The sequence below is a fragment of the Anomalospiza imberbis genome, chromosome 4 (genome assembly GCF_031753505.1).
Source record: "Anomalospiza imberbis isolate Cuckoo-Finch-1a 21T00152 chromosome 4, ASM3175350v1, whole genome shotgun sequence".
Taxonomy (NCBI): Eukaryota; Metazoa; Chordata; class Aves; order Passeriformes; family Viduidae; genus Anomalospiza; species Anomalospiza imberbis.
The window spans coordinates 35,564,312-35,576,107 of NC_089684.1; the positions used below are offsets into that span (position 1 = coordinate 35,564,312).

The following is an 11,796-nucleotide window of genomic DNA, read 5'->3' on the forward strand; positions in this document are numbered from 1 at the left end:
ATGCATCCCACCTGTCATGTCCCTTTGATATAAAAAGATGTAAAAACCAACAGCAGATAAAACCCACCCATCTGTAAAAGTCACATGAAAAATGCTTTTTTCAGCTGCCTCTAATGAACTCTGGTGTTTTCTTAAAAATAATTCATGTGGAGACAAATTATTTGGCTCCTTTCCAGGTAGCAGTGATATGGCTACTTAGTTTCAGGTAGTTAAAAAAATGGAAACTGCTGTCAAACGAGTCTCTAAAATTCCAATTCTCCTAAATCCTTCTTCAAGGGTTATTGCTTTTCTCAGTAACATCAGGTCTTGGAGTCCGTGATTTTATTTTAGCTTTTTTTTTTTTTTTTTAAGTGGATAGTTCACTGAGGAGCAAGCCATAGTTTCCTTGACTTAAAATAATGTGCCTTTGTAACTGATGTGCTGATGACTTTCTCAGCTTCATGCTTAACTCATTGAGATCTATAAATCACTCTCAGATACTGTCTCATGAAAGATAATAACTCAAAATAAAAATCTCATTTAATTCCATTGCAATTAAACCAATTAATATATCATGTATCTTTTCAGACATCACAAGAAGTTTTTCCACCTTCCCCAATATTTTGTAGTCCTCTCTGTCTTCTACCTGATCCTGCAGCAGAGCATCTTTAATCCAGGTTCTTTTTTCAGGGAAATGGCAGAAACAATTTTTTTTCTATGAAGTCTCATGCCTTCTTGCACATTTTTTTCCCAGAGCTGTGTCTTTCCCCTGTTCAAAATCACTACAACTGGCAGAGCAACAAACTTTAACCTTGCTCTCTGCCCCTCACCACTCTCTGAAACACATTTTAGTTTCCTTTTACAGCTAAGGGTAAATGTCTTTCCCATCAAATGCATTGATAGATGAGTGATTCTGAACATACGGTATATACAGAAATAGTAAAATATTGATCAACAGTAATCAGAAGAATACATAAGACAAAACACAACATTGCAAAACCCATACATTTTCTGATTTATTATCTTCACTCACTAAAGCTTTACTATGTAGCAAATATGATCCATATTATAAGTCATGGAGGCAAACTGATAATTAAGTCCAAATTTGGCAGGATGCAAATTTGCTGAAGAATATAGATTACTGTGGTTACAGAAATAATAATATAGGCATCACAGTGATACTCTTCCAAGAATACAGATGGGACTGTCATACTGAGTGCATCTATGCTGTTTTTAAGCTGTGACATGGCCAAACACTAAATTACAAGATTATTCTGTGAGAGGAAAGATATTTACTACTTGTGCAAGAACAGCCACTATTGTATTGTACTAATCATCCTCATTGCTGAGGCATAAGATATATTTGTACATACACAACATAACAGAAAGCACTCAAAGAACCAAAGGCTAAATTTAGCAATGTCTGGAACACATCATTATACAACACATCGACTACTCTTTTTTTTTTCTGAAAATGAACTAATTTCTAGAACAATATTTTGTTTGAACTCTCTCAAAAATCCTTTTTAATGGTCAGTGAAAAAATGCTGGAATGTTTAATGTTCAGATTTTAAAATCACAAGTGTCTTGGTAAGTTAAAAGATTGCCTATACAGTTTCCAGTGTACTCTTGTTCTGTCATTAGATTATCCATATTTTAAAATCAGGAAGAAAGATTAACATGATTAATGTGGTTCAGACTGATGGTCTCTTGAAATTTAAGGTTAAGATGATGACAAGAAGAATAACAAATCCTTGGAAATTGCAAACCATTCTACTTTCTGGAATATGTATGCCTTTGCTTGAAGCAACATTATCATAAAGAAAATAAGTTATATCCTCCTTTTAACCTTCCAATTATTTTTCAGGTAACATTCACAGAGATAACTGTTCAAAAACTTATTTGACCATGACTCCTGAAGGGCTTTAGTATCCAGTTCCATAGGAAAACTCAGAATATCAAAAGTGAAGAAATGCATGTCTAAATTTTCAGTCTTGGATATCATGTTCTGATCAAAACCTCTTTGCTGTAAGATCATGACATTTAAGACTACTCTCCTGGGCTCCTCTGAATAAACTTCTAGCTCAGTAGTCTACTTCCCAACAACAGAAAGGTGGAATTTCCAACAAAAAGCACCCCTGTGCATAACTAGATAACATTGTGGTGGCATTAATTTCAAATATTCACTGGCTCATTATTTTCGCGGCACAAGGTGCTGGTTTTTGTATGAAATTATGCTATCTTTTAGGAAAAAAAAAAAAAAAACAAAAAAAACAAAGAAACAAACTAGATATCCACTAATAGCAGCAGCTATCCGCTAAAGTAAGTTAAGTAAGTTTTGCAAACAGAAGGTACACAGAGACAAAACCTATGTTACTGGAAAATTAATTTCTCCCAAAGGTTGGTTCCACGTTTTGACCCTACTTTGACTTTATACTGAGATAGGTTTCGGTCATGTATCATGCCTAACCCTCATTTTTTGTCTGCAGCTGAAAGGGAAATTAGGCATGTGTTTCAGGTGGGAACTGTGCACGCTCTAACATAGACAGGGTTATTTCACTACCATCAGATGTCTCTACTATACTAAGTGGTCTGACCTATGTCCAAAATCAAAATTCGATATTATATACACACGCACATTCAAGTAAATTTTGTTAAATTGCTATTAATTACAACAGCAATTCTAACATCCATTAATCTGTCACAAGCCAGCTAGTTTTAAATTCACCAATACTAGCCTTTTCAGCACATTAAGTACACAGCAGAGACAAAAAGTTCTGATATTAAAAATGAGTTAATTTCCAGAGGTACAAAAAAAACATGTCTACTTTAGTTGAATTCTTCATGATATACCCCTCAGCATGGTCTCTGCATTTGCAGTTTGGTAGGAATCTGCCAGTTCTTGACTCTCAGCATAGAAGTGAGTAATCCCACTGTGTGCCCACTTGTGGTAGGAAGTCATTTACACAAATCACTTTTCGGGGCAAAATGGAAGGGAGCAGAAGAGGAATGAAATTATTTATCCATTGTGACCCTCACAAGAATTATGAGACTTAATTGTTTCAAATCAAATTCTAACTCAAGTTTCCCTCAGAAATTCACTTTAAGTAAATTTTAATAGCAACACTGCAAGCTGATTTCTCTAGAACTTAGTCCTAAGTAAAAAAACACAAGTTTTTTTAACTTTGCATTGTATTAAAATTTCCGATGTCCATGTGCTAGTTTCTATTTCATTATGTTGAAATGATAATAGACTTCATTGCTATGTTGAAGTAGAATATCAAGTGTCTTACGTATACAATGCAAGTGTGTACAATGTACACACTTCATGTGTAAAAGTAGGCAGGATAACAGGACGATCACATGGACTACAAATGGGTATCTCACAAGACATTAAGCATTAGACATAGGTAGGAAAATACACTGGTGGATGCCAAGCTTTTGAACAGAGGCTGAACATCTATCCCTACCTTTTTCCCCTTTTTATGCCTCAGAGAACTGAGTTCATTGTATATCTGTACTTATTTGTATGTATTTAAACTTCCAAATTTAACCAGCTGTTTTAAATTCAGTGGTGTTTTACAATATTGTTTCTATTTAGTCAAGATGATGCTCAGCATTTCTGAAAATAAAATCAATATTTTGATGCCTCAGTGTAGACTGGAGCAGCTTTTGAGTGACAAATTTCATTTCATATTCCCACTTCTCCCACATCTCTATGTGGATTTCCTACAGAGAATGCTTTGGAAGCATTGCAGCATTAATGCCCAAGTTTCACTGAGTCAATGTATGACTTTATCCACAACTAATTTCTGTATGTGTTGGCAGCTCACTCTCATGAGCTACAGGGCAGATCTCTATAAACTGCTTGTTCTAGGCTAAGAGGCAGTAACATGGTACTTCATCCTCTTTTAATTTTGCATTTTCATGAAGATGACATTTCTCATTTGGGACACACCCCTTGTGTGATATTTATAGAAGGGTAGAGTCTTTATAGTAGTATTTTTGTATCCTTCTGCTTTAGTCCCTCATGTCAAAAGAGGCAGTTACAGAACAATAAAACTTAAGAGAGCCATTTGCCTATGATCATTAAAAATTTGGAAAAGGTCACAAAGAGTGAATACAAAGGCTTTGTCAGGCCTTGGAAACAAAGCACGTAGTGTTTACCTTCATGTGGCAAGCAAACGTAGTTCATATAACTTCAGCTTGGTTTTTTGAAACATCATTTTTTTTTTTAATTACAGCACTGAGCTGGAGGAGTTAAGTAGCTCCTCATTTCTTTTTTCAACAAGTCCTTCAGACTTAGAGGAAAAGACTTCCTAAGCCTGCAGCACAACATTGCTTGCAGCAAGGCTGTACCTGAATTAGCAAACCAGCCCTAATTCCCATTCATGGGACTTGGCATAGAGAGAATAGAAGACTGTTCCTAGTATGTCTTAGAGAAAAAGATAATGAAAAAAAAAGGACATGAAGGTAAAACATTTAAATTTATCAATACAACTCAGGATTTTTTTTTTTTTTCTTATTTGACACTACTAGTGTCAAAAATTTTCACTTGTATTATAAAATATCATGTAGAATATACAATGCTGTATTGGGTTTGCATGGCTAGGCTTTTGTACCTGGAGGGTTGCTATAGGGGTGGCTTCTGTGAGATGCTGCCAGAAGCATCTGAAGCAGAAGCATTGCAAGTATGTGGATGCTTCTGGCACACCAAATTAAAGGAAAAGAGCAGGGAAAAATTTCCTTATTTAAGTTACAGCCACTACAAGGAAAGCTATCAACTCCTAGAGGTGTTTGTCATTTTGGAACCACATTTGTGCTTCTAAAATGAGTTTTACAGTGTTTATTGCAAAATATTTCTAGTATAGATATTTCAATTCTAATTCAGTATTTAAATACTTAAATAAACAAGTGAATTATAAGTCAGATTTCTGCCAACTGCAGAAATTGTTTATTTCTTCTCTAAAATAGTACTATGAGTTTTTTCAAAATCTTGTCATAAAAGAGAATGCTTCAGTGAGTCAAATAATTTTCAATGTTTAGAGAGACGAGCACTATAACTCAAATAAACCTTCACTACTCACTTACAAACCATTTTCCTCAATATTTGCTTCCATTCTGCCTTTATGCATTGTAATATTGTTTGTGTTTTTTTTCCTGAAACTACTTTCAGCAAAGGATTTTTTCTTAGGTTTCTACAACAGCAAGCTTACTAAAATGAGTCAGTGTGCAAATCTAGAAGTTCTCTCTAGTTTTCCTACCTCGTGTGTACATTACTTTACATTCAGACCCTGTTTTCTCTCTAGTTTCAAAAACAGCTCTTTTAAATTACAGTTGTCTTCCCTGGGCTTGGTTCACCTTGATACCTTCACTGGCCAACCCTTCACATCTTGTAATCTGTCTTCTTCTTGAACACTCACACACCTTCTTTTTTCCTGTTGTTTACATCTGAAGTCAATTACTACTGCACAAGGGTGTGTGTATAAATATATATGTGTATATGTGTATTTGTAGGAAATGTCTTCTCTTTGGTAGGCTTGCTTCAGAGCATTTCTCAAATTTGTCATGATCATTTAAAGTTCTAGGTGCTCAGATATTTCATAACTGAGTTCAGTCAAAATAACTCAAGGCCTAGCTTCAGCCTTCACTTCAGTTTTTGCCTTTTTTCTGGCAAACTCTGATAATAGATTATCTTTACTAGCAACATAGCATTTTGTCCATCAATTCTAATGTATGTACATGTTTTAATATCTGTATTTATAGATAGGCTTTATTTCTATTCATTAGTTACTTTGAAAATATGTTTTGATTTTTCTTGTATTTTTCACAACTCCGACTGTTGTTTATTTTATTTTCCTATCTGTTGGCTACAGTGAGTTAGATTTTTGAAGGCTCTCTTCTCAGTTCAATTGCTTGAAATTTGCTATTTAGCTATGTATGTTTTTCTTATTCTCATTTCGTTTGGTAGCACAACACCTCTGGAGACACTATTACTGTTTCCTTAAGTAGAAGAAATGCCAGTAGAAAAAGGAGTTTACTTTTCCTTAGGGCTTTCCTATGAGCTCTCTCATTTCCTTAAATCGATCTTTCTCAAGTTTATCATCATTCCAATGTTTTTGTGTACATAACTTTCACATGATATGGATTGTAATAACACTGTGATTATCATTGTTTTGCAGTGCTGCCAGCACTACAGTTTAAATGAGCATCTATGTTCCACTTTTATGAGCGCAAGAGGTATTCACACCACCTAGCTCTAGACAGTCAACTTAGTGCAGACATGATTTCCCCAGCTTCCCTATGTTGTCAATAAAGACAAAAAAGCACACCTGCAGGAGGTGATTTAGGAAAAATACCAATTGTCAGAAGCTGAAGTGTACATCCCATGTGAAGTAAAATATTCTGGCTTCCATTTAACTCACCTGGCTTGCTGCTTTGGGCTTTGCATGGTGTATGTAGTCCTTGAGAGTGATGATCTCCTTCCTCTGAGTGTGTTGACATTCCATGGAGCTAGTAGGGAAACATGCATTCCTCATGCAGCTAGAAGGGAAAAAAAATGTTATCTGTTCTAATTAGATGAAATTAAATAATAATGTTCTGATTTTAATTAGTCTGTCTCTTAAAAAAAGTAATTTGTCTGAGTAACATCTTTATATTTTCATGTAGTCTTCATAACGATGAGATAAAACCTTGTGTTGTCTGGGAGTCAAATTACTCAAGTGCTTCTGAAAAGTTTCATTGAATGGGGTATTTTTTCTCCACAATCATCAGAAAAGCTATAATACATGCCAAGAGAGTTGAAACTAATGTGTCAAGTAAGATTTTTCAATAATAAGAAATATATATACACATTTAAAGTCTTCTTGTCTGTTTGTTTTAGAGACTCTCCAAGGATTAAATATTAAGGGGAATTAGCATTTGTGTCAACTGCAGTTGTGTGAGCTATATGTTGTACAATAAAACAGTTCTGCAGCTAATGTTCCTATCACTGGGAAACCATAGCTATTCATTACTATCCAAAGACAGATGTGCAAATTTTGGCTCATAAAAACTGGATGAAAGAAACTAATGGGACACTAATGTCCTGGTATCTCCTGGGACAAAGAGAAAGTGAATAAAATTTTTAAAGACTACAAAATTTGTTTCCTCCGCAAACGCCTTGCAAAATGTTATAAATAAATCAACAGTTTCATCATGGTTTGACTTTTGGGAGCATCACAATGACAGAATGAAAAGAGCCTTGTCTTGGAACCCTGGGACTGCAAAAGCATCTATTCGTCTGGGACCAAACTCCTGTCTGCAGACACAAGCTTCTGGGAACAGGTATTTCATCAGCTACTCATTGATGACAATTATGTGATATTTACAATTTCAAAACAATGCAGATAGAGCTCTCTCACTATAAAACTTTAACCAGCAGCATGTTTTGTTGGAAGTGTCATAAAACTTTCATCAAAGTTCAAAATATTCCCAAGAAAACAGCTCTGTCTTTGACAAGAATATCAGAAATTTCCAGTCTAGATCAAACATTTTGAAGAGGAAGAGAAATGTCGTCTGTTATAATTATTAGGATATGATAATTATACTTTTACAAGCTCAGAAAATTTTTAAAAAGGAGCTCAGTAAACATTGTAAAATCTAGTATTAAGATTAGCTTTTATAGTTTTCCTTATAAGGAAGATGAACAAAGTCATAGTAGCTAAAACCACACAACAGTGGTAGGAAAGAGAAAGTTGATTTAATACATTTTTACTATTATTCAGAGAAACTACTCTGAAAAACTGGCCACTAGGGAAAATGAAATAAAATAAAATTTAAAAAAAATTCTTGATTTCATTCTGGAACAGTTCCTTCTTTCCTACTAGGTAAAATTCCTTTACTCCTTTCCCATAGCTGATGTTATAAGTAATCTTACAGAAGCAGGAGGTACTGATTTCACTGGACTTTACAGCAGTTCTTCACTGTTAAATTGCAGCTTCCCTATCCAGTGGTTCCATGAAAAATCAAATAATCAACCTTATGACCTTTGAGGCATTCATAATTAAAACAAATCAAGGCAGAAACAAGAAATGAGTATTACAGCGTGACAAAAGCTAGGATGTAGTTAAAGAAAGGGTGGAAAATTCCCCAAACAATAGAAGAGAGGGTAGGTGAAAGAAAGAAACATTCTACAGAGTTACATACATATTCTGGGAATATAAAAGGAAATTAATTCTTTCAGTACAACTCACAGGCTAACAACGATTCCATGAACCATCTTTGTGGACAAATCACAACAACAGGGCTTGTCCTTGGTTTTTGCTCTGCTTTTCTGGGTCATGTTCCAGCACAGGCCATAAGAAGATTGTTTACTGCACTCTGTCATCCATCCTTGGCCATTTTTTCCATACTTTGTGTTGCCTCCATAGTACAGATCAGGGTGCTCTGCCTGTTCATGGAGTCTGTGGCTATCCTCTCCCAAAATCTGTTGAAGTCAAGCAGTTCTTGATATCTGTATTTTTATACAGTTGGCATTAGCCTGACAAAGAATTGAAATGGAAATAATGGTGAGAGCCTCCCCCATTTCTCTAAAATACACCTCCTGCATCTTCTTTCCTTGGAGAGAGCAGCCTGTACACCATGGTTATATCAGGCTCTCTAATAGCAGGCAGAAAGGTTCAAACTTGGTAATTCAGGCCTAGATCCCCAGGCCTTTACTTGAACGTATCCCTCAAACTAAGCCAAGCAATGGTGACAGCACCTCCCTTCCATGTTAAAAAAAAATACAGACCTGTCCCCAGGTTTCAAATGCAGAGCAGCAGCTCCAGGTTTCCCTCCAGTCACCTACTTTAGGTCCAAAAATCCAGGTATGAATTGTACATTTTGTGTAAGTCCTTAGTTCTTTAGTCTACAAGAGACATGAAGGCAATATTACTCTTTTAGTAACAAGGTGGTATGTAGTACTGTTCAGAGCTGCAAATGTGACCCTGAAAGCTCACAGATGCCATTAAAATTCTGGGTTTAGGTACTCATATATCAAAACCAGGCTGCTTCTTAGCAAGCCTTTAAAGTCAAGGAATTTTGCCATCAGAAGTGAAACTACCAACTAGGCTAGATAATTCCAGGGAGTTAATTGGCAATTAGCCAAACTCCTGGTCCTTGGAAATGTGCAAGTAAAAACTGAGACCTGCCTTCTTAAATGTAGAAATGAGGTGGAATTAGGAGAGGCTTACATTCTTGCTATACCTATGTATGCATCGTGTATTGACCAGTAGACATAGTTTCAAATTCACTAGAACTTACTGCTAGAAATTAAGATTTATTGCTCATCTCATTCATGTCCAGGATATCACAGTCTGTGCTGGCTCTGGTCTCTGGACCAGATTATTTTAAAAGCCATTGCTAATCTGGAACTGAAGCAACATCTAGATTTTGGTTTTAGGCACTACCCCTGCCCTCCAGTTTGCCTTTACTAGGTGAAGCTATCCATGCTACACATTCTTGAGAGCCACAAGTCACATATTCAAAATTACTTTCATCCCAAATGGCTAGGTAGTGAAATAATAAAGTGCTGCTTAAGCTGCAGAGTAATAAAAGCAGGTCTTACTTTCCCACTGTGACTCAGGAGGGCGGAGGAATAGGCGTCACTGCACTGAAGTCATAAGATCCCCAGATTAACCTCATGTTCCTGTCCCAAACATGGGAACTGCAGAATGGGTGCTGTAGGAGGAGGATTGTTCATCTTCAAGCCATTTCATTTCATCATTGCTCCAGTGTAGATGATTGGAACATTTTTCTATCAGGTAAATGGATACAGAAATTCCACAACACACCTTTAGTTGGCCTGCCTCTTCAGTCTTTCCTTGCAATCATCTGTCTTTTCTTCCTCTGTCAGGACTGCATTTTTAACAGCTCATTCCTTTTCACTTGTATTTGTATGTCACAAACCTGCATTTATTCACTGTGTATTTATGTAAATATTATGTTCAAAATACCTGGGTTAATAGAAAAAGGCAGGCAATGTAAATATTTACCTCATTATATATATTCAGCACACAAAGTAACCAAAGTTTTCTGAATGGTGTTGGGGACTTGAATAAAACAAACAGGGGAAAGATAGCAACAGTTCAAGGTTTTCAATAAAAATAGTAGGGATCATTGAGTTAAAGACTTACAGAAAACTACTCATTAAACTAAGAGAGAGAGATAAAAATGGATTAATTTAATTATGCACTTGGGTATATAAAAATGCTTATTACAAAGAAGTTAAGTTATGCTAGTTAAAAGTTTATCTCCCTTTCCAGAGATCTCCATGCTTTCACACAACAAAAACATTGCCACGGATGCTAATTAATAAAAAATAATGTATTCATGAGTAAATTATTTAGAGATTGACAGGAAAAATGTTGAATAAATTATTCACTGAACATTATTTAATAATTTAGAGCACTGGTCAAATAATAGAAATATGTATTTCAGATAATTTATTCAGAGAGTAATGTCAAAATCCTTTGGCTAGGATTTTCCTAGTCCATAGCAATAAATAATTTGAGAAGTTATTGATTACAGCTCATTTCTGTATTAAAACAAAATTCAGCAGAAATGCATCTAAGCAGAAAGATACATAATTGACAATAAAGTGTCATCATCCTATCAACCTGATGTTGAAAATCTTTTATCGTGCATGCAAACAGGCTGTGTTCAAGAATTGCTTCAAACATGCTCACATACCACATAGGCTCATACTTTTGAGGGGATTTTAAGGAATGAAAGCCTGTTTTAAGGTATGTAAGATAACAATAGTTGTTATCAGACATCACAGTGGGGCTGGGCAGAACCCTGCCGGCCAGCAGCATAGGGCTGGACAGGTTATCTATCCTTTCTTTTTAAAAGATTGTGATTCCTTTTCCTCAATGTCAGTAAATCGGTTAACTTTGATACCGGAGAGCAAAAGCAAGTAGCATCTTTCTGCGTGTGTTTTAGCTTAGATTTCAAGGTATTTGTGCTCAAACAGCTCAAGTGAGAACAAGAAATAGACCTCTTTACACACCTTCAAAAAGGCATCTCCTAACAGTTTTTCCCAGGAGCAAATCAGTGAAGAAGAAGAAAGGCCATGGTTGGTGTGGGAAGCACTCACAATGTCGCTGCCACCTCAAGGTTCACCCAAAAGGCACTTAGAAGTCTGTTTATTTCTGAGTGCTTTTCTTGTGAGAATGTGAATCAGCACTATATCCTGTACAGTGCTGCCTATGAAGCCACAGATGAACTTTGAAGAATAGACAAATAGAAAAATGCTGTGTTTTCTTAATCAAAAACTCTCCTCATCCTAAAGGAAGCCAGCTGAACATCTGCAGGAAGGGGCAGTCTGACTCCTCCACACTAAATGCACATCATTTTTTATTTTCCTCAATTCACCTGGCCAGAAAAGCTCAGACAATGAGTACTTCTCTGTTAAATATCCTATGCATTTTCTTCCTGACACACTGGACATTAGATACATTTATAAAGATTGCAAGTTCTTGCTATTGAAGAACTGTCAGAATGGATTGAGAAGCTCTGTGTATAAAAAAGTAAAATACAATGCAATAGTTAATTATCTGAATCTCTGTCACTACAAAAAGGCACCTGGCAGAAGGATCCTCTTCACTTGTTAATATTTTGGAAAGTGAATGTCTAGCAATCGTAATTAGAGGTGAAATGGAAAGCAGGATTTTTGTGAAAAATTTGCACCCAGAATAAATCTCATGCAGATGTTACATGCACTGCTGCTGGCAATATGTTTCAGTGCTGTTAGGGACAGTTTTCTTCAACTTCCACCTGCCCTCTCAGAGACAG

The 11,796-nt window shown here is 35.8% G+C and overlaps 1 long non-coding RNA gene across 1 annotated transcript; it reads left to right on the forward strand.

The window, feature by feature from the left end:
* Positions 1-7,246: 7,246 nt before the first annotated feature.
* LOC137473396 (uncharacterized) lies at positions 7,247-11,535 on the forward strand. The gene is made up of 3 exons (XR_010998762.1): positions 7,247-7,305; positions 9,587-9,764; positions 11,046-11,535. It is a non-coding gene; the product is annotated as an uncharacterized lncRNA (long non-coding RNA).
* Positions 11,536-11,796: the final 261 nt, after the last annotated feature.